The 22,103-nt window shown below is 37.3% G+C and overlaps 1 long non-coding RNA gene across 5 annotated transcripts in view; it reads right to left on the bottom strand.

Annotated features, from left to right (window-relative positions):
* The window catches only part of LOC148758738 (uncharacterized), a 260,925-nt gene that overhangs the window by 95,085 nt on the left and 143,737 nt on the right, over window positions 1–22,103 (bottom strand). For all 5 annotated transcript variants that reach the window (XR_016020155.1, XR_016020158.1, XR_016020157.1 and 2 more), the window contains one exon: window positions 13,129–13,259. This is a non-coding gene — a long non-coding RNA (uncharacterized LOC148758738). The remainder of the gene's footprint in view (window positions 1–13,128; window positions 13,260–22,103) is intronic.

Raw genomic sequence — 22,103 nt, 5'->3', positions numbered from 1 at the left:
CTTTCAAATTATGTCACTACAGTTGGTATTTCTCTCTCTCTGTGTGTGTATCATATTGTGATTTAGTTTTCAACTTCATAAATCACCTAATGTATCTTTAATTCTCCCCCAAAACTCTATAATAAATTCAAATGGACTATCAACCCATAAGTAAAATTTTTGGGGGGGATTACATGAATTATATGAGTTGCTCATTTAAATGAACGGATTACTATACTTAAAGTACAAGAAGATCTAGCACTTAATAAGTGTAAAGTGTCATTATTATTATTATCAAAAATGGAACAATTTAAATAACTTAGAGCACTCTCCAAGAAAAAGATATGTTCCAGAAATACAATTGTTTTATTTCTTGTGATTGTTTAAATTCCCCCCTGGTTCTGAGTTGGGAGTGGAAAGGACAACAACTTTGAATAAGAAGGGGGTTATAAAAGAAGCTAAAATATGTGCAGAGAGAAGCCTTGGAGCAGGAAAGAAGCAGATGGCAGAGATGACAATGGATACGATAGTTTCCTGCACTGGCCTTCAGGTGGCGCTATAATCCCTTCAGAACTACATTCCTGTACCCCTGGTTGTGGCTCTGAGCTGTAGAAGAGTGTGAGAAAGAAAAAGGTGTGGTGAGAAAAGGGGAAATGTAGGAAGTATTCATCTGATAGGCTGAAACTTTGGGGAGTGTCTGTAAACAGAAAGAGGAAATGTGTACATCCAAGGAGAGAAAAGGATTCTATAAAATGCATTACTAAAATCGTCTTTTTCTGATTAAAGCAAACCAGGTTGATTTATGAAAAGAAAAATTTGGTGTTGTTTCTCTGATGTTTCATTTTCACATGTTTGATCTGGCAGATAGAGCTATGTAAGCAATATAATGCACGATTGAATTTATATACTAACACGTCTAAGTAACACTGGCTAGCATCTCTCTCTGTCTAAACTGTGCAAATCAATATTGCAAACAAATCAATATATAACTGCAACAACAGGCTCTTATTTCTCTATTATCTTGGTGCCCATTTGCCTGTCCCGAAAGCAGGGATGGATCAGTCATTTTTTAAATCCATTTCAAGAGAGATTATAACAATTACCTATTTAGTCAGTCTGTGTCATTAAGTATTAAATGAGTCTGTGATGAGAAAAGTCAAAGCTCCATTTTATTAGTCTTAATTTTGATTTTTATTTTTAGATACCTAATTTGCTTTCACTTTTGATACTTTAGACAAAAGCAAAGTCAACTGCTGATCTCTTGGTTTTCCTGCCGTGAGCGTAATTGGACACTCTTTAGCAGTAGTACAAGTGTTCACATATAAGCCACAAAGCAATGAAGCCTACTAGATTAAAAAGAAATCTCTTAATATATTTGTGATTAACTGGCAATGGTAATAAGAAATTGCAGAGAAATGGAAATAAACAGAAAAGATTAACAAGATAGGACACAGGGATGGTTATTTGCATGGAAGGCAGAAAAGCGAAACAACACCCAGGCTTTCTATTTGCCATCAACCTGTTTAATAAATAAGTAATGGGGAAAAAGAATTTCCGCCCTCAGATTTACACAGTTGGTACTCCTCTAGCTCTGACCTTTGTGCACGGCCGCAGATCTGATGCTAAAGAGCGAGTCTATGAATTATGGAAAACGAGAGATGATTCAGAAGACTTGTGTTATTAGGAGGTAGCTCCGCTCTCTTTACCTCTGTTGAGGACACAGAGTTCTTCCTTGGTATATCTTCTTTCCCCCACAGAGATTTGAGGATATGTATTTTAATTTTCTTGACAACTTTGTTCACTCACGTATCATCCAAAAGATTGTCCCAAAGAAAGTCATTCTGCCTGAAGGATAGCAGAGCTAACTGGAGGAAAAGTTATTGCCATTGCTATCTACTATGGTTAATATCAGAAACTAAGCTGTAGGTTGGTACCTCGGAGAAAAATGCTGGATAAATGATAGTCAACAACAACACTATGTTGGCTCATTTCCAAAGGTGCCTGTCAGGAAAGTGGGTACCAGAGAGAAGCCAGCTTTACCTGATGTCTAATATTAGAAAGTGACAAGCAATTGACCATAACTGTAGAATCTGGGAGATGGCCACAAAATGATTTCTAGTAGCTGATTTCAATTACGTTAGAAAAAAGGAAAGTAAGATGTAGCCAAACTTGCTAGGCAGTGAATAAAGTATGCTGAACGGAAGAAAATTACGAAAGACTAACTAAATAGATAGTAATTCTGTGAAACACAAAGCCTTTACGCAACCCCACAACCTTCCTAAATAAGTTAAGTATTCCTACTTTTGAGGAGGGTAAATACATTTAAAAAAATAATAAGTCTTCTTAAGCTTAACCCTCTGTTTCTTTAATTATGCCAATATTGCCCTTTTTTGAGAATTTAATGGGCCAAGTGCTAAATTTTATACACACAATCTTTTTAAATTAATTGTTTTCAGTTTTATTGAGGTATAATTGAAAAATAAAATTGTGTGATATTAAAAGTGTACAACACGATGATTTTATGTATGTATGGATTGTAAAAAGATTCCTCCATCAAGTTAATTAATATATCTGTCAACTCACATATTTACCAAGCTAAACTTTTTTTTTTAAGATTCCACATATAAGCAGTGTTTGTCTTTCTCTGACTTATTTCACTTAGTTTCCACCATGTTGTCACAAATGACAAGCTTTCCTTTTTTTTTAAAGGCTGAGTAATATTTCATTGACATATATGCCACATTTTCTTTATCCATTTATCCATCAACAGACACTTACATTGTTTCAACACCTTGGTATTGTGAATAATGCTGCAATAAACATGGGAGTACAGCTATCTCTACAAGGTAATGATTTTGTTTCCTTGTATGTATATGCAGAAGTGGGTTTCCTGGGTCATATGATAGTTGTTGTTGTTGTTTTTTTTATTTCTTCAGGAAACTTCATACTGTTCACCATAATGGCTGTACTGGTTTACATTCCCACCAACAAGGTTCCCTTTTCTCCACAGTGTTGCCAGCAATTGTTATCTCTTGTCTTTTTGATAACAGACACCCTAATAGGTGTGAGTTGATATCTCATTGTGGCACACACATGATCTTATATAATCTTTCTAATAACTCTGTGAGGTACTTACAGATAAGGAAACTGAACGACAAAAAACTGAAGTAAGTTCCTCGAAGTCAATTAAATAGAATTCACATCCAGGCCAAAACCAGAACTCGTGACCAACTTACTCATGACCAATTGCCTTCATGCCTTATATTCCAAGACAGCTGAGTGTCACCGTCTGGGCCCAAATACCTGCTTTTCTGTCATGTAGCCAGCCATGTTGCAATTTAGGAAGACTAGCTTTTTAGGGTCTTAATAGCTTTAGTGTCAGAATAATCTTAACAATTGTTTTGTTCTGTCACTGCAAGGTGGGTACTGCTTCTTCTTTCTTTAGTTTCTTTAACTGAGACTTTTGTTAACATATTTACACTAGATCAGTTGGTGTTCAAGCCATCTCTGTATCAGACTTTTGTTGTGTTGTGACAACTCATTGCTTCAGGCCCTCACCAGGTAGAAAATACCCCCTTGCTTACAAAGATACATGGATTTCCATTCATTAATTCCATGGTACTTTAAATAACCTGCCCAATTCTGTGGCCTTTGAAACATGGTTCCATTAGATTTGTGTAAGGGCCAAGCTTTTATTATGTACCTCAAAAAAGTCAAAATCTATAATTAGACCAAAATAAAACCTGGGGTTTCTAAAGTCTCTATGGAGAAAACCACAAATCTATTCAATTGTTCCACTTAGTTTTGACTCAGCCAGCAATATTTATAGAGAGGTCATTATGCTCACAAAACTGTCTACCAGGAGCCTGAATCATGATTCCTAATAAAAATGAGTTTCAAACACTCGAAGACCTATGAGACCAATCAAGTGATTTCAAAACATTTATTAGAACAAAAAAATGTTTGGGGGATATTGAGAATTTCTATCCTATATATTAACATCATACTCTTGCAACATAGCCCAAAAAATCAATATGGTATATTATATTGCACTTTCCTGTTTACTTGTATAATTATGAATTACCTGGCAACACATAAATCATAAATACTACTTATTTGGGCACTGGTTGTAAAACTCCAGAACTGACAGAATCAGCAAGGAAGGGTCCTCAGGTCTTGGTTCCAAAGTTGTAACCAGGTGTTCTTTTTGTTGACTTGGGTTTCAGTGTCTCTATTTTAATCCTAAATGGGGTCCTTTAACTTGAGGCCCCATAAACAAAAGATTGAGAACTAAGATAATACCACAGGAAAAATATTTTGGAGTTTTCCACCTAGGAAATGCCCTTACATCTGTCACTACATTATGTATACTTAGGTATGATTCAATTTGGTCACTGGCACCTCTCCACCAAAGGGTTGGTAAATGAAGGCAATCACCGTGTCACGAAGTAAGTTCTCAGTTTTGTTCTGGTCTTTTTCATCTTCTCCTTGGATGATATGACCAAATAGCCAACTTCTGTGTTATAGTAATGATTCCAAAATGAACAATATAACTTACTAATGAGCTATAACTACTAGAGTAGGTTAACAAGTATCATCAAAACTGTTGAGTTTTGTTGTTATGTTGTGTTACATTATGTCGTGTTACGTTATGTTATGTTTCATGTTATGTTGCGTGTTGTTATGTTATGTTATGTTATGTTATGTTATGTTATGTTATGTTATGTTGTTATGTTATGTTACGTATGACCAAACAGATGCTCAGAGGAATGAAAAGACTTGCTCATAGAAATAAAGGTACTGCACAGTTGAATAAGGTTTTAAGCTCAGTCTGGATCTCTCTGAAGCACATGGTGGTTCCTCCACTAAATTAGATCCTTCAGGATAGTCCCATGCCTTATAAAAATTGTTTTACAACAAATGTATCTATGGCTGGTTTTTGAGTTTTAAAAACTATAGTATGGAAACTTAAGCAACTTGCCTTATTCCACTCAATATTATGTTTCTAAGATTCATCCAGGTTGTTGCATATATAGCTATCGTTTACTGATTTTCACTCCTGTTTAAAATTCCATCACATGCATATTCCATAATTTTATATTCTCATTTTCCTGCTGTTTCCCTCTAAAATTTTGCTATGAAGAACAATGATTCTAGAACATTTGTATAAAATCCATTTGAGTTACAGGTGTAAGTGTTCTTTAGGTTATACACCTAGGAATGAAATCACTGGGTCAAAGGGTATGCATCTATATAACTTTAAGAAGATAACACCAAATTGATTTCCAAAATGAGTATACCAATTTACACCCATTACAACTATGTATAAGCATTCCAACAGCTCCGTATCTTGCCAACACTTAGTATTTTTAAGACTTCATTTTCTTTTTTCTACGGTAAAAGGTGATTACTTATTCTGTGAAATACCTGCTTATATTATTTATCTATTTCTCTATTCATTTGTCTTTTGATTAGTTTTTTGAAGGACTTCTTTATTTACTGGGGTCACAAAGTCGTGCAAGTTTGTGCTGGAAAAGATCTTCTCATCTGGGGCTTGCCCCACAGGCTTGTCCTCACACTTGCACTGTGTTAAGTTGCCCTCTCAGTCTTCCCTCTTACTTTCCTCTTTATGTTTACGTTTCAAGGCCATATTTTTCATTAGCTACTTAGCCAACAGGGCCCCGTTCCAATCTGACTTCTGTCCTGGGAATTCTACCACCGCCTCAATACCATTCATTTCATGAACTTCTCTCTGGTCACATCTTCTTTTTATTCCTCTCAGTCCCATGAGCTACACTAACCATTATGGCCTTGGACAGTCCCGCCATTTTTTTGGATGCTCTGGCCCCACTGAGAGGGTCATCAACACTGTGAGAGAGGGTGCACAGCCCCTTCAAGATTTTCAAGTGGGAGACTAATTTCTATGACGCACCCGTTAAACACTATCCTCTTAAGAACAGACTATTTTATTTTGTTTTCTCCAAGTTTTTTGTTGGTGTTGATGACTCAAAAAAAACATAAAATTGTCCTTCTTCTCCCGAGAAACAAAATGGCTGAACTCAATAAGCAAAAGCTCCCTCAAACATAAAGCTGCTTCTTTTTGAGGCAAAAGTTGCCTTTCCGCACTGTGACATCATTTAGCTCCTTCCTGCCTCATTGCATGCGAGTTACGTTTGTGCTTGAGATCATTTGTGCTTGCTTCTCTACATACTTAATGCACTGCTTGAACGTCCTTTGAGCTAGCTCATTTTAAAATTTTCTCTTTTTGAATGCCTGGGTTGTATCAGTTTGAGTCACCTCACACACAAGACCTGAGAAAGCACCATAGGTAATTAAACACTTAATAAATGCTTCTTCATAGTGATAAAAGTGCCCTAAAATATTTATTAGTGTTAGGTTTTCATAGGTTCCAAAATCCTTTCTGTACCATAAATAATATAAAACCAATAATTAGGTCTAAAGAAAAACTAACCTTTTATAAGACTGTGGTAAAACTAACAAATCTGTGTGCTCTCCACCAATCTGCAATTTTCCATTACCCAACAGGTCCTTCTTTGTCTCTTTAGCTACAAAGGGAGTCAATGTTAACTGCAGGTTTCATACCTCTGAGCTGAGGCTTTTTCCATTCTTTTATCTCCCAGTGGGACCATTCTGACTGTAGACGTCTGTGAACACATAGCTATACGGCCCACTCTTCCTGCTCATCACTGACAATCTCTCACCTACTCTGGGTTCTACCACTTGACGTGGCACCTGCATAGGTGAAAGGGCTGGGTGGCTAAGGTACAGGAAGGAGTGCCTGCTCTCTGGCCCTGGCGTGGGAAAGATTGGCAGAGACACTCCTCTATGTCTTGAGAAAGGAACAGATGAGTCCTAATGTCCCAGGTCTGCCCCACTCTCCTCATCTTATCATTGTCAGAATTTGGACATGTACTTTGATTAACGACAAAATTCTGGGAAAAGGAATAATCCTAAACATAGGCCTGCTGGTGTGGTGGGATAATTGGGTCTCATTTACATGCTTTACTCCCAAAGGACGGGGGGGAGGGAGGAAAGGAAGAGGGAGAGTCAGGATGGAGGAGGCGAGGAGGGGAAGAGAGGAACAGGGAAGGAGGGGAAGGAGGGAGGAGACAAAGAAAGTGCAAGTCTCTTATGAAAGTGAGGGGATGCCTGGAATTTCAATTAGTACTTAATCCCTTTACTCTGAGATCCTGACTTGTTTAAAAATGAAGATGTCACAAGCTGGTTGGCTGAATAACTCATTACTTTATTATCATGTCATTTTCACTGTAATATGACAGAGGAATCAGAAAGATGGGTGGGGTAAGGGATTGAGAAAAAGTTGGGGTAACTGCACAGCTGAAAGGTGAGCAGAGGAGGAACAGCATGACATGGTGAGGTCACCAAAGACTCAGGCCTCCTTTCACACGTGGGTCACGATCTGTTACCTCAGCATTATCTCTGGGCTGAATGTCCACCTCCTCCTTCACTAGGACCATCCGTGCCATAACAGCAGCCATCATCTGCAGCATTTCAGAATGGAACCACCTTGCTTTTCCTTCCCCTGCACACTTTTCACCCCAACAGCTGCACTGATGCACACTAGGCATGGAGGGTGGTATAGTGGTGGCCTTTGTACACTGATGGACCTGGATTTGAGTCAAAGCTTTGCCAAGTACATTATTAACACCTTGGTTTACATAAGTATCCCAAAGCCCAGTTTGCCCATCTGTGTAATAGATGATTCTTGAGCCTGTGTTCTAGGGGGCATTTAAGGAATTCATGTACATAAAGTTCTTAGTATAATGCTTGGCACATAAAAAGACCCCAGTAAATGTTAGCTATTATTTATACAACACAATATCAAAAAAAATGAAATAAAGATTGTGAACTAAGGATGATTTCATTTGGTTATCTGAACTAGATACTGCCCTGGGATCGATCTCTCTCTCTCTCTCTCTCTCTCTCTCTCTCTCTCTCTCTCTCTCTCTTTCTCTCTCTCCCTCTCTCTCTCTCAGTCACTAGTCTACTGTGAACCTGGACAAGTCTTTTTCTCTCTGTGGGCACCTCTTGTTCCTCATGTAGAAAATGAAGGGATTTTACTATAGAGGTCTGTTCTACCACTAAGATGCTATCACACTCTGACCCCACTTACTCCTTTTTTCTAAACTCATACACCAGCTCCCAAATGTCAAATTGAGGATGAAAAAAAGTTGTATGATATGATAAAATTGTGAATATCGTCTCCATCTTAAGTCTCGTGTAATACAGACTCATGCTACAATGTACACTCCTGATGGACAGATTTTGTTTTCTTCATTAATATATTCCTGGCACCTAGAAGTGCTTGTAGCACACAGTAATGCTCAGAAAATATTTCTCAAGTGGAAAATATTAATACACTATGTAAAAATCGGCACTTCAGGAAGAAGGAAAGTGACTGATGATCATTTTCGAAGATTTTACATTTTAGTAATCAAAGAAATCCAGTTAAAACATGGCATATGATTTGTCACGTGTTAAATTGGCAGGTGTGAAAAAATAACAATGCTCACATCATTGGTAAGTGATAGAAAATGACCACCATAACCCTGTTATACTATAATATTTCTAGAACTTAATGTCTTAAAAATGTGCATATAAAAAATGTGCATGTGCTTTGACCCAGCAATTCCACATCCAGAAATGTAGCTTAAGGAAATAATTAAGGGCATGCAAAGACTTAGCCTCAAAAATGCTGTTTACACTATCAAAATTTGGAAACAACTAAAATGTCAAACTGTAGGCAATTTGTTAAATAAAAGACAATACAGTCTTTTCATGAAATACTAATTAGCCATTAAACACATTGCAAATAAATATTTATTAACAAAAATACTCATGGTAACAAATGCTCAATGTAATAAAAGGCAATTTATGAGATTGCATGCACAGCACAATTCCGTATAAAAATCTATAGAGATCCATAGAAAAGATTCCTTTGGCTCATATCTATAAAATTAACATTGGTTATATCTAGGTAGTGAAGGTATACATTTTTGTATTTTTCTCCTTTTTGCTAATTTTCTAATTTTTTTCTACTATGGCTATACATTGCTTTTATAGTGAAATAATAAATCATATTAATTTAAAAATTTACCTTTTAGCTTTAATAAATAAATGTAGACTTCTAGGGAGGCTTATATATACATATATATATGTATATATATATGTATATATATATGAACTGCACTGTTTGCTCATCTAGACTTTCTTACACTATCATTAGCGTAGCTAAATTAATCAGATTTTAAGCTCCTTAAGGGCAGGGTTTACATCTTTTCTTTACTCTTCAAAGGATCTTGCACCTCTTTTGGCTGCTTAATGAAAATTCACGGCTCTGAATTGAGTCAAGTGCAAGTTCAATTCCTACTCTCATTAACTATCCCCTATAAATCAATTTAAACAGGTCTAGTAATAAGAGTATCCCCCAAGGTTTTCTTTTTATTGTAATCCAGTTCCTCACGATGACGGCCACTTGGGGACAGAGTCTTGCACTCTCAGTGCCTGCGTAGAAGCAGGGCACTATTTATTTTCCCTTCCTCCAGGGTGGCTGGACTAAGGATTGGGAAAGTGGGTTCAGCTCACCTAAACAAGAACTTTCTAATACTTAAAGATGGGCATCAGTAGGAGATGGCTGCGTAATAAATTCACAAACTCCCTCTCCCTAGAGATACCTATGGTACATGCGGCGACAGTGCATTGGAGATTGGATTAGGTGACCATAGACAGTTTTTCCAAATCTAAACGTACCTCACTTCCCTTGGGCCTCATTGGCCAAGGAACCAAGGGCGAGGGAAAGAGAAAGTGTACAGGCGAATGTCTTGTTTGGCTCAATGCTCCACATGGTTGACCCTTAAATTCTGGGCCCGGAAACCCCCTTCCCAAAGCACCACGCCATCTCCCCCTCCGTGGAATGGACGCCTACCCATCGCATCGTGCACCTGCGACGAGCCCTGCCTCTTCCTCCAGAGCTGAGACGAACATGAGCTACCATCTATTGAATTTTTCATATTACGGCAAGTAGGTAAGCATGTGATGTGAATTACTTCACTTGATACTCTCTAAACTACCGGAGGAGGTAGGATTGTACAGATCAGGAAACTGAAAGTGAAGGTTAAACAATGCACCGAAGGCCACACCGCTAGTAAAAGCAAAGACAGAATTTTAAACCAGTTTGGTTTGGCTTCACAATAATGTACATAGTAATACCCCCCGGTGGCGGGGGGACGCCGTCAGGGTTTCCAGGAGCTGCTCTGTGAACAGCGCCTGACTCTCGGGTGCACCCGACTCCCTTCCCGGCCTCCTCTGGCACCCACTCTGCTTCTCTCTGCTGCTGACACTCTTCCTGCTCCAGTCGTCGGAAGACTCCAAGTATCTCTGCCCAGTGCGTTCCCTCTAATTCCCAGCCTCTGGGATCATCTGCAGTTGTGCAAACCACAGCGTCTGAGGGCCGCTGGGAAGCTCAGGCGCACAGGCTGCGGGTAGGGCGCTCCATGCGACACTGCTGTTCCTTCTCTGGTGTAGAAGTTTCAGCAAAGCTCCAGCTGAACGAACCCTGAGATGCCCCTTCTTCAGCATGCAACCCCTGAAGGTCTTTGGAGACTCCCCCTCCCCCGCAACCAGCTGCCTCGTGTTCCCTGAGGCAGGAGAGCCTCCTCATTAAAACCCCCTGGGATTCATTTCTTTCTGATGAGACAAGCAGCTGTCAGTAGAATTCAGTTTTGGTCCACATAGTTCTCTTGTGTCTATTTCCCAGCTAAACACATTAAGTCTTTCCTTTCTCTCCCTTTCACAAGCGCATGTTGCCTTGCTGTCTGCAGATTCTCAGAGTTTGGCCACGCGAGTGCTCTGCCATCATCGGCGCGCATTTTCTTCAGTGGGTCTGTCTGGCTCTCTCCCGCTGGGAACGACTGCCCTTTCTTTACTCTGTATGCAGTCCCAGAATCCTGGGCTACAGCACAGAAAGATATGCCTGGTTTATCTACCACAGCCAGAGGAGCCTGGGGGATACTGATTTCATAGCTAATGTTGGGTGGATAAACTTGTTTATAAATATTGATGGATACTGACATGTTGTTACAGGCTACTCTCAAGGAGGCTGCATAACTTCCCTCTAGGTTATTATTATTTTTTTAGTGATATCATGAAATTAATGCAACAAATTTTCTGTCGTACTGACTATACCCATACCATGGTAAAGAAAAATGTCCAAAGAACACCTATAAGAAGCATGAAGCCATAAAGTAACAAGGAATTCTAATTCAGCCACCATTTTAGAGTATGTAATGCACAACCCTTCCTGCTCTCATTTCCTTAGTTGCTGTACTTTTGCAGTGTTGTTTCTCTTTGTGCTTTGTGCTCGTCCACACTTGGAATGGTCCCTGAGGTCAGGCATGTCATATGCAACGATTTCTAGCACAATGTCATGTCACTTTAGCTACACATGCAAAATTTGCAAAAAAAAATTTTTTTTTTTTTTTTAATCTCAGAGCATCAGGTATCTTTCTGGTTCTTGTGGCAAATGGGTGGTTAATATGTATATCTTTTCTGAATACCAGTATCTGATATTGCATAAAACATCCAGATGTTCATTTGTTTATTATTTTCTCTTCCCAACTCACACTGGAATGTAACTCCATAAGAGCAAAGACGTTTACTATTTTATTCACTGCTATAAACTCATTGGCCAGAAAAGTAGACTATCATGAGCAATAATAACATAAAGGTCATTTCACATTGGAAAATCTAAAAATTATAAATGTGTGTGTGTGTGTGTGTGTGTGTGTGTGTGTGTGCATGTAAAACAATTGTTTAAAATAGATGAAGTTCATAAAGAGGCATTTTTGGGGAGAGAAACTGCAAACATTTAATTAGTTTATATAAAGTTGCTCTATCGCATTAGCAGTCAAAGAAATACAACTCTTTTTAAAAATACCATGTAACACCTACCAGATTGACAAAAGTCTAAAACTCTGATGACACAACAGGATATTGGGAAAGGGGTCCTCTAATATTCTGGTGATGCAAATTTAATCAGGCACAACTGCTTTAGACAGTAATTTGTCATTGTCTTGCAAAGTTTAACTTGTATATACTTCATGTAGTCGAGACCATCAGCATCCTCCCTTCCTCCCCTTGGCCAACCCTGGATGTGAGATACAGCTTAGACAAACAGGCTCCAGACAGGCTGATGGTTTCTTAAGCCTCTGCCAGGAGCTTGCTCAGCCTGTGTTTAGGTCAGGATGGAAGTGCCAAAGTGTTTATTCCTCTCAGAGCAAACCTGAACAATAAGGAACAGAAAGTGATGGAAAAATAGTCCAGCTTCCTCACTGCTTGGGGGGACAATTCTGACGTAGGTCTAACAGTCTCTTGAAGATCCCCAGTGGAACTGTGTTGCAATGGCTATAACAGTAACCACTCATTACTACACCATTTATGGGCATTCCTTCTTTCCCTCATTTCCCCATTCCCTCACTGTGCTTCTGGAAGAACTACTCAAATAAACTCCCACACCCAAATCCATCTTTCAGGATCTGGATTTGGTGGAATCCAAACAAAAGTAGATCTACTCCTAGATAAATACCCTAAAGAAATTCTTGCATGCCTTGCACCAGGAGATAGTTCTAATACTGTTTATAGCAGCATGGTTTGTGATAAGAAAAACTTAGTAACAATTCAACGCCCACTAATGGAAGAATGGATAAATAAACTGTGATATAGTCGTTTAATGAAATACCATATATAAGTAAAAATTAGTGAACTATAGTCATATTAATTGACTTCAGTAAATTTTAGAAATATAACATTGAGTAGAAAAGATGCTGAGAGTATATACAATATTTTTATTAAACTAGCTTATTTTATATTGTAGAATAAATAGTCCATTGAATGAATGTACCACATGTTGCTCATCCATTCAGCTATTTGAAGTACATCTCAGTTATTTCTAGTATTTGGAACTTAGAAATAAAACTGCTATGAATATTAAACAAACAAACAAACAAGTAAACTGAGCAATATACTGGCAAGGGTTTGTAAGTAAATGTAGTAAAATCTTATAGAAAAGCAGAAGAATGATAATAGACCAAAATTCAGGTCAGGACTTACCTTTACAAAGTAGGAAGGGGGGTGGGTTGACGAAGTAGCCCATGAAACCATTGTGTAGATTATATTTCTTTGGTTAGGTGGTAGGTTTATTGGAGTTCATTTTAATTTCATGCTTCATGGCTCATATGTTACTAAAAATGGAAAAAAGTGACAATGTTTTAGATACAATAAAAACATTTATAAATTTCATGTTCTATTTTGAGGGATCACGTGATACAATATGCTAAAATACATAAATTAGTTGAGGGATATGATTGTTGTACCCAAAGACTTTACATATTTTTCATAGGTTTTTTGGTTCATGTTTTATAGTCTGCAAAATCTGTAAAATGTATGAAGATTCTTTCATAGGGAAAAATCTACTTTAAACATTTCGACTCTTTTCCTAGGTTTCTTTCAGTAGAATTTCAACATGATAACTTAAATTTCCCAGATTGATCGCTGATATAGCCCATAGATTTTCTAATAAGTGATAATAAATCAATGATAATATATTTTGATATCTTATATTTCTTAATCTCAGATAATACCAACTTACATTTGTTATGCTTGGGATTTGTGTGACATTATACACCCTGAGAGTTCCTAAAGTCATGCAGAGCAAGACAACGTGCCCATGAAAGGTGCAGCTTGGCACTGAGTCATCTTTAACTTAAAAGTACATGGTGATAGACTAAGTATTTATATATCTTAGAGATAAAAAATCTCTACCCTTTTATCATGGTGATAAATTACTGAGCCATATTTAACGAAAAATCCTATGGTCTAACTTTCTAAATTTAAAACAACTTTAAAAATTTGCAATTTGATATGATGAGAATGAAGTCCAATGCTGCATACAAAAGCAGGTGGCCGAAATTACAAGTGAATTATGTGGAAAGGACACATATGATGTAAAGGAAAGACTACATGTGTTATCTTCTTCTAAAATGTTATTGCCATTTATAAAAACCTATTGACCAAGTCAGTTAGTAAATAATAGATTTAAAAATGTATTTGTTTCGAAAGTATGAATCCTACAATGATAAGATAAAAAGGTGCATACACACACACACGCACACACACACGGTTAGACACCTATGTTCACGAACTTCCCACTCTGCACATACATAGTGGAACTTCTTTGTTTCTGTACAAATAATTGTACAGATAATTAATTTAAAATGATTCAGTGAAAGATTAATATGGATTATGAATCCTGGATTTGTGATTTTAGTAGTGATGACAGAGCCAAGACAATTGCTCAGAAAGCACATGTACCCACATTGCCTTTGTGCAAAGTAATCACTGCAGACCTCTCCTAGCTAATTCCTGTAAAAATGGAAAATGAAAACATGACAGTATTTGCAAACAAAGATGCATATCCACTTTGAGAAGTATACAGCTGGGGCTAAATAGTCCACCAATGGATCAGAATACCTTTTTAATTCTTTTCTTTGTATCTTAAATGGGTATATCTTGATTCTTGTCTAAAAAAGAAGAGCTCTAGATTGGGTATTTCTTTTCTACCATATTTATGACCCTTCAAAAGGATACTTTTGATGTTAGAAAAGAAAGACAAAACAAAGAAAGAAACATTCCTTTGATTTAGGAAAATCCTTTGTTCAACATGCCATATCTGTGCTAATAAGTGCCAAAAAGTTTCAAAAATGGGGAGAAAGACAACGTTCATTGTGTACTGATACAATGCCAGGAATTGTAAGGCGATAACTAAATTTCTTTTCCATTTATAAAACTCTTTTGTAAAAACCCGAATCCTAAAGCAACACAATATTAATAAAAATGTCTTGCATTCACATGAAGCTTTTATAATTCATTAAGCAGTCCTTCTTACCTAGGGAGAAGGAAATCATTTATTGTGTGCTGACTATGAGCAGTTCAGGGGCATGGAAATTTTATGCATAAAAAATTCACTCCTCATGATATATTTAAGAGGTGGGTATTATTTCTCCCAAAATTCAGATGAGAAAACAGAGATATTAGAAAATGTGAGGGGACTGCCTAAAGTCACATTCAGAAAGCGTTGAAGCTGCATTTGTAATTCAGAAGTCATGGCACTGGATATCCTCTATTCGGCGTGGGCTGTCTCTAAGGCATGAGGTAACTATTAAGATACCCAACATCTGCAACTTATAAAAAGGCAACACTGCAGGGGTTTGCTGTCCAAGTCTTTGTGTTTCTCTTCAAAAGCACCCAAGAACCTTGATTCACTCCATTCTAGGCGCGCCTACAGCAAAGGAGTTCATAAACGTCCCCATTGTGACATTAAAGAAGGAAATGCCCCTTATTTTCTATTACTGTGCAGATGACGTTCCTGTCTCTTCGGGTAATGACACTGACTCATAATAAAGTTATTCGAACCAGTTAAAAGCCCAAAATGGTGGAAACAATTAGAGACTTGGCCCGAAAGAGGAAAATCAATAATGAGGAGAACTAAACAACCAGAGTCTGTCACTGAATATATCAAAGAATTTGAGACAGGGAATTCACACAGTTCCTTTTAAAATAACAACTGAAAACTCATGAGCCTAGGAAAATAAAAAATAAGGCTTTGATATTTCAGGAACTGTGTTCCTCTCTTGGTGGTGAATTATTTTACAGACTCACACTGCAGCTTATAGATCTTCCACTATTAAACAGAATGAGCTTTGAAAAGACTCTACCCACTTGTCTAACCACTGTCCATAATGTACTTAATTTGGCACAACTCAAAGACTATTTCCTGCACAAAAATAAAGGAAAACATTCCTTTTCATAAGACATATCACCAAAATAACATTGAGAAATCTTGCAACAGACAATATCTATTTGTTCCTGGGATGTATTTAGTTTTCCCAGTTAGTAATATTGATTCCATTCTCTTTATCCATTTGGTGTTTTTCCTAACAAGGAAGCTTCTAGGAAGTAAACTAACCGAGATTTTAAAAATATTCCCTTTCACATTTCCCTGAATTTAACCTCAGGGTACACAGGACTACACTATAGAACTCGAGTTCACAGAAGGACTTAAACGTTATCTGCTTTGCCAAGTACACACCGCATTTTGAAAGCAACAACTGGTACATGTTTTCATTGCGCATATGTTTGATGAACCATACTTCAACTGAAGAAGAAGGAGTGGGATGAAATGGTGAAACACGGGAACCACAGAGGCTGAAAAGTGACCTAGAAATTTCAATTTTAGCAATCATAGCTGTGGCGGAATTCAAGTTTACAGCAGCAGGGGTGAAATTATAGTACAAATTACCATGCTAGGCTAGAGAAATTACTCTCTGCTGCATGGTTATTAAGTGATAGATAAATAAATAACACTGTCGGACTGATTGACAAAATATAAGTGACCTAAAAGTTAAAAGGGGCACCATGCAAATAGTACTGTGTAATCACTAGGCATTTTAAATTGAAATGAGATTTGTCACAGTAGAGAAATCATAAAACGATATCTGCGTGAGCCATTGCTAAAGTCATTCATGAGAGTCCTTAATCCCAAGGAATTTGCAACTCAAGTGGCCTATCTTAGGCTTTACTTACATTTTTGAAGAAGACCACTAACAACCCATGGTGAGTAGAGCCTTGTGACAGAACTGTTTTGCAAGTGTATTTCCACAATTTTAAAAGGCACCTCCCTCACACACACACACACACGCCAACCTCTGATAGCCGATGCTTCCTTAGATTTGATGAAATATGGTAATAATGACAATGGACATGGGTTCTTCCATCTCTTCTCTCTTGATGGTTAAAACTATGGACAAACTAATCAGCATTAAAGATAAACATTGCTGCTAGTGTGTCCACTGTTGCACATGGCATGCGAACTCCACAGACTTTGGTGGCTAACAGAGCTCTCTCTGGCCCTGGACAACCTTGGAAAGCAATGACATGACAAACTGGCAGGAAATGGAACTGATGCTCACTTTTTAAAATGCTGCTCCACCGGGTTGTGAGAATAACCACTTGGACAAGCACCCAGTTGAACAATTTGTGATTCCCTTTTTTAAAAATTAAATTTATCAGGGTAACATTGATTAATAATATTATGTAAATTTCAGGTGTACATGTTTCGTTTTTAAATTTGCTGATTCTCAATACTAATAATACTCAATTTTATTCTTAGATGATATAGCCTCTGAATTTAACCAGTGTGTCTTTAATTTAGTTTATTAATTGAAAGATGTATCTCCTACTATCCCTGTTTTCCCAAAGGTAGTCAGGGAGGGACAAAAGCTAGACCCATATGTATTCAAAATTGTACAACATTTATAAAAGTACAGTAAGAAGTAATGGATCTAAGAGGAGTCCTCTGGGCTATAGAATGGGTACCTTTAATGAAGCATGCTGTGTAACGGCTTTCGCTGGGAGCTCAAACCTTCACTTTTAGTAGGAGTGTTGAGGCTTTTGCCATTCCGGAATCAGGAAGAGTAGAAATAGTTCATGAATTTATCAAATTGGGGAGGTTCCAAAAGCTCAAAATTACCCATTGTACCAACTATCATAAAATGTTAATTTGGGATTTAAAAAAAATACCACCAAATATCTGAAGGACAAGGCATGGGATAAAATGATATTTATTGAATTTTCTTCATTAACGGCAGAATAAGATTATCTTCATGGTCTAGCCAAGGTTTCCTTTCCCTGCCCTCCAGAGACAAGCACATTTTACAGGTGAGGCTATATCTGGGGTAAACAATATGCCCAAGGTCACCCAGAGGCAGCAGCCTGGAGAGCAAGGTGAAGATGACAGCAGACTCTTGACTCCGGCCGAGTATTTGATGAGGATGATGATGGCTAGTTTTGGGTGCACAAAACAGCATAGTGATTAGACATTTACACTCCTCACTTCTGAGTGTGGTAGCAGTTTAAGACCTGGAAATGCATATCTGTTGTGTCCACACGCAAAAATGTAGAATATTCGAGCACCTTGTGCATTTGTTCTTGTTGTGCTGCTTCTTGCATAATCAAGAACAGATCTTAATACTTCATAATGTTCAGCCTCACTTTAAATCCCTTTGGTTTTCTTTTATTATTTGCCAACAAATTGTCTTCTCCGCAAAATGTTTAAACACATTTTCTTGAGAAATTATAGCTCGTTAGTAGTGTCAGCTTCTCTCTCTCTTCAGGAAAATGTTCCGTTTGCTACTGGGAATGACACAATTTGCTGCATGTTCAGGAAACCTATGGATAATACTTCAGAGGACAGCCCTGGGGCAGCTCCTTGCCCCTCCTGTTCTATGTATCTGACATCTGACACACAAGCTTGGCTGGGCCACATTTTTGGGTGTGGAATATTATGCTTACCTTGTTTACTTACTATGAAAATCTGATAGTAAGACTGATAAAAAATTAATTTTGAATCAACTGTTGACAGCAAGTCTTAGCAGAAATTAGAACCTAATTGGAGATTGTCTTGGGTTCTAATTGTTTCTACTTCAGTTTTGAGTTCCCCTTTTCTTGCCTCTTTAGGAACCCCATTCCTCTCAAATTCCCAAATGCCTTCATTCTTTCTGTGATTAACTCAGCCTCCTACTGAATCGATCAGGATCCCCCCCCCCACACACACACACACATCATGTTTAGAAATTCTTTGCCTTGTTCTCTTAGAGTTCTGATTTCCTACTAGCTAATTGGACAGATTCATCAGTTATCATAGTGTGACGTCAAGTGACACATGCTCTTCTATGTTAGAGTTACCCAAGCCTACCTGTCATATTTTGTGTCTGAGCCCCCAGATCTGATTCTTACAGGACTGTTGATTCATGTCTAGTGCAAACTGCTTCCCTGTAGATGACACACTCAGACCAGGGGATTGCCCTTAAGATGTGGCCTTAATATAGAATCTTCAGGGAATTGTCCTAAGTTTGTAAGCACAGTGACAGTAGGTCATGGAACATTTTGGAACCTTCCACGTGACTGTGAAAGCAGCTGAATGACCATCAGATGGGCAAGTTAGACAAAGGAAGGATGTTGTTACAATTTACTGTATGTTCAAAGAACCTATGGCGATGGACCACAAAGATGCTAACTGTACCAGACTCTGTTACAAGTTTCAGTAACTCGATTTGCTATACTTCCCAAACATTTCATTTTAAAATATTTCGCTTCACAAACTCTATAAGCATATAAATGTCCCAGAAAATAGAATATTTTCAGCATCCATCTACCAGTCCCAAACTGGTACTTACATCCGGAAGTTTATTTATGTGTCTATCAAATCAATACGTACATATAGTTTTAAAAGAAAGACAGAAGGAACACAAATAGCACTAAAATCTTAGAACAAATGTTGAGTAAGCTGTGCATCCCCCTTCCCTAACCTCAAATTCTACTCCCTAGAAGCACGTTTTTACTATTGTTGCTATTTTATAATCTATTTATTTTAGACATTACTATTGACTTCTTGTTTTACAAGAAGAGGGGAAAAAAATTCTCTCTCCAATTACCTACTTTTTCATCTAAAAAGTTATCACCATTTTTGGTTGAAATATTGTTAATGATTTAGTTTATTTTGACCTTGAAACATTGTTTCTCATTTATCCCAGTAGCATACTACTTTCTGTTCTTATATAACACTTACTAATTACTCTCTTTGTCCTGGTCCTTTTGGTTCACTTTGTTTTACTGTTTCCTCTCACCTTCCTTTCCTCTTCTTACTCTACTGGAGTTAGCAGTTACTTTTTTTCTGTCAACTTTCTATATGCCTGCTGGAATTATTTCATAATATGTGCTAAGTGACTATTAACAATTTGCCTCAGAATATTCCTTTTATCAGCTTTTTTTCTCATTTAATCAATTAGCAGTCTATTTTGTTTTTCTACTTCAATATCAGTAAGTAATTAGAATTGTCCCTATTTCTTGAGTCCCTTATAGTGTTTGTTTATTTTCGTCTCTGCCTTTCAGGTTGGAGTCTTTCCTATAACCCAGGATGACTCTGGTTGCCACTCATATCGAAGAATAGGGCCTAAAAAGATAACTAGAAAAGCCTATTTACATGAATAGAGTTTGTTATCAGAGAGTTGTGCTCTGGGGTGAGAAAAAACACAAGGCTGGCATTTTCAGGGAGGCATGTTTCATGGGGACAATTCAGTTTCTCCAAAAAATAATCTCTGCAACCCATTGTGAAGACCCCTACCATGATGGGATTGGATTCCCCCAATCTAGGATCTACCTAGATTAATTTTTCCAGAGCATAAAGTTGTGGCCTGCTGCAGTGTTCAGGGCATGTTTGTTACTGGCTGTATGGAGAGGGAGAGTGTATCTGGGTATCTAATCATTCCTTACATAGGTGTCCGGTCAGTCCCTCTCGATTCAGCCTTGAATTTCCTACCACTTTCCAGTTCACTTGGTTCTTTCCACACCTGATCTTTCTGTGATTCTGTGGGGGTAGATTGCCCTGACTTTTCCTCTGCAAAACTGTAGAGTTCCACGTGTTTTGTTCTGTTATGTCAATTACTAACCTTCAGTATCTTCTCCAAATTTGGCGATATCTCTTATAAGCTTTTGCTTGAGAATTTAGTATTTTTTAAAATTCTCTGCTTATTATTTTAGGGGAGTTCCATGAAAGTACATATATGAAGAAATATGCTCAGTTGATGATCTTTTATTGGCAGTCCCAGTATGTATTTTTAATTGCCAAGAGAGGCTCAAGTGGTGTCTATTTATTGCATGACCTTGTAGTAACATGATCATGATAGTAACTTGTGTGATGGTAGACAACTGATAACTGACTGTGCTAGAATAATATCAAATTACGTGTGATTATAAATGGTACTATAAATTTGAGATTTTTTATATATAATAAAGACTAAAGTAGCAGTTAGAAAAATTTAGTGATTGAACTTTCAAATAAAGTTTTTAAATTACTCATATTTTGGATTTTGGAAACACTTTAATTTAAGGATATGCTGAAATCACAAGGTAGACTATTTAGAAGAAAAAATATATGTTACTAGCTAAAGTACTAATTGATATGAATGACAGTTATTTCCAGTACTGTTCAAAAAAAAAAAGAAAGAGATAAAAAGAAAACAAATAAAATTTACTCACAAATAAAGGAAGTAAAGGAGGATTTTCTGGAAAATATGCCTTTTAAGTTTGATAGCCAATTTGACAGTTTGGATTGGTCAAAGTAGTCTAATTGTTCTCAAATTGATTTTATAAATTAAAAAATCTTGTAAATTTGAACTTAAAAATAAATAAAACAGCACTTTAATATATTTTATGAGTTTCTACATGAACATTGGGGTTAGAAAAGTCTTTCTTGGGCCACAAAAACAAAAGGAGAAAAAGGAAAAAAAAAATTTGAGAACTACATGATGATCTCTAAATTCCATTCCAGCCCTACAATGTCATCATTGTAAATCTCTAAAATTACTGTTTCACCTCGTTCGTAAAATTGCAATAATAATACCTCTTCTGACAGAATTGTGAGTATCAAATTAGGTGCTGCATGAAGCACTATAAATTCCTTGAGATATGTAATTTATTATTGCTAATCAAATCTGTGGAAATAAGAAAAGTAAAAAGTCCATGACATTATCATACAACTTGCAATTTTCTCCTGCTAATAACATTTCTATACAGAGTTGTCCCTATATGTGTTCTTATCATTTTTAATCCTAGCTCAAATAGTTGTTGAGCTCAACTCACATGGTCCGATTATGTTTGCTGTCAAGAGCTGCCTCCCGTAGAAGAAGCTCATGAGATATAATTATCAGTTATTAAATTGCTAATGGTAGCGCCATACCTTGGCCAGAGAAAACTAAACACAGAAAGTGGAAGTCTTCTGTTGTTTCAGCTGAACTCCTCTATGTCACATACAGGGGGGTGTTAGAATACTGCCACGTGCAAAATGTTTATGAAACATGGCTTCCAATGTCACGCCAATCTAGTTTTTCAATTCATATCTGTAACCTCAAAACTCTCCTTACAAGAGTATGGAGGATCCCAGGTTTCATTCAGTGAGTTTTTTATGGCCT

The sequence above is a fragment of the Rhinolophus sinicus genome, chromosome 2 (assembly GCF_057876585.1).
Source record: "Rhinolophus sinicus isolate RSI-liver-muscle chromosome 2, RSI-T2T, whole genome shotgun sequence".
NCBI lineage: Eukaryota > Metazoa > Chordata > Mammalia > Chiroptera > Rhinolophidae > Rhinolophus > Rhinolophus sinicus.
This window is presented reverse-complemented; position numbering and strand designations above follow the sequence as displayed.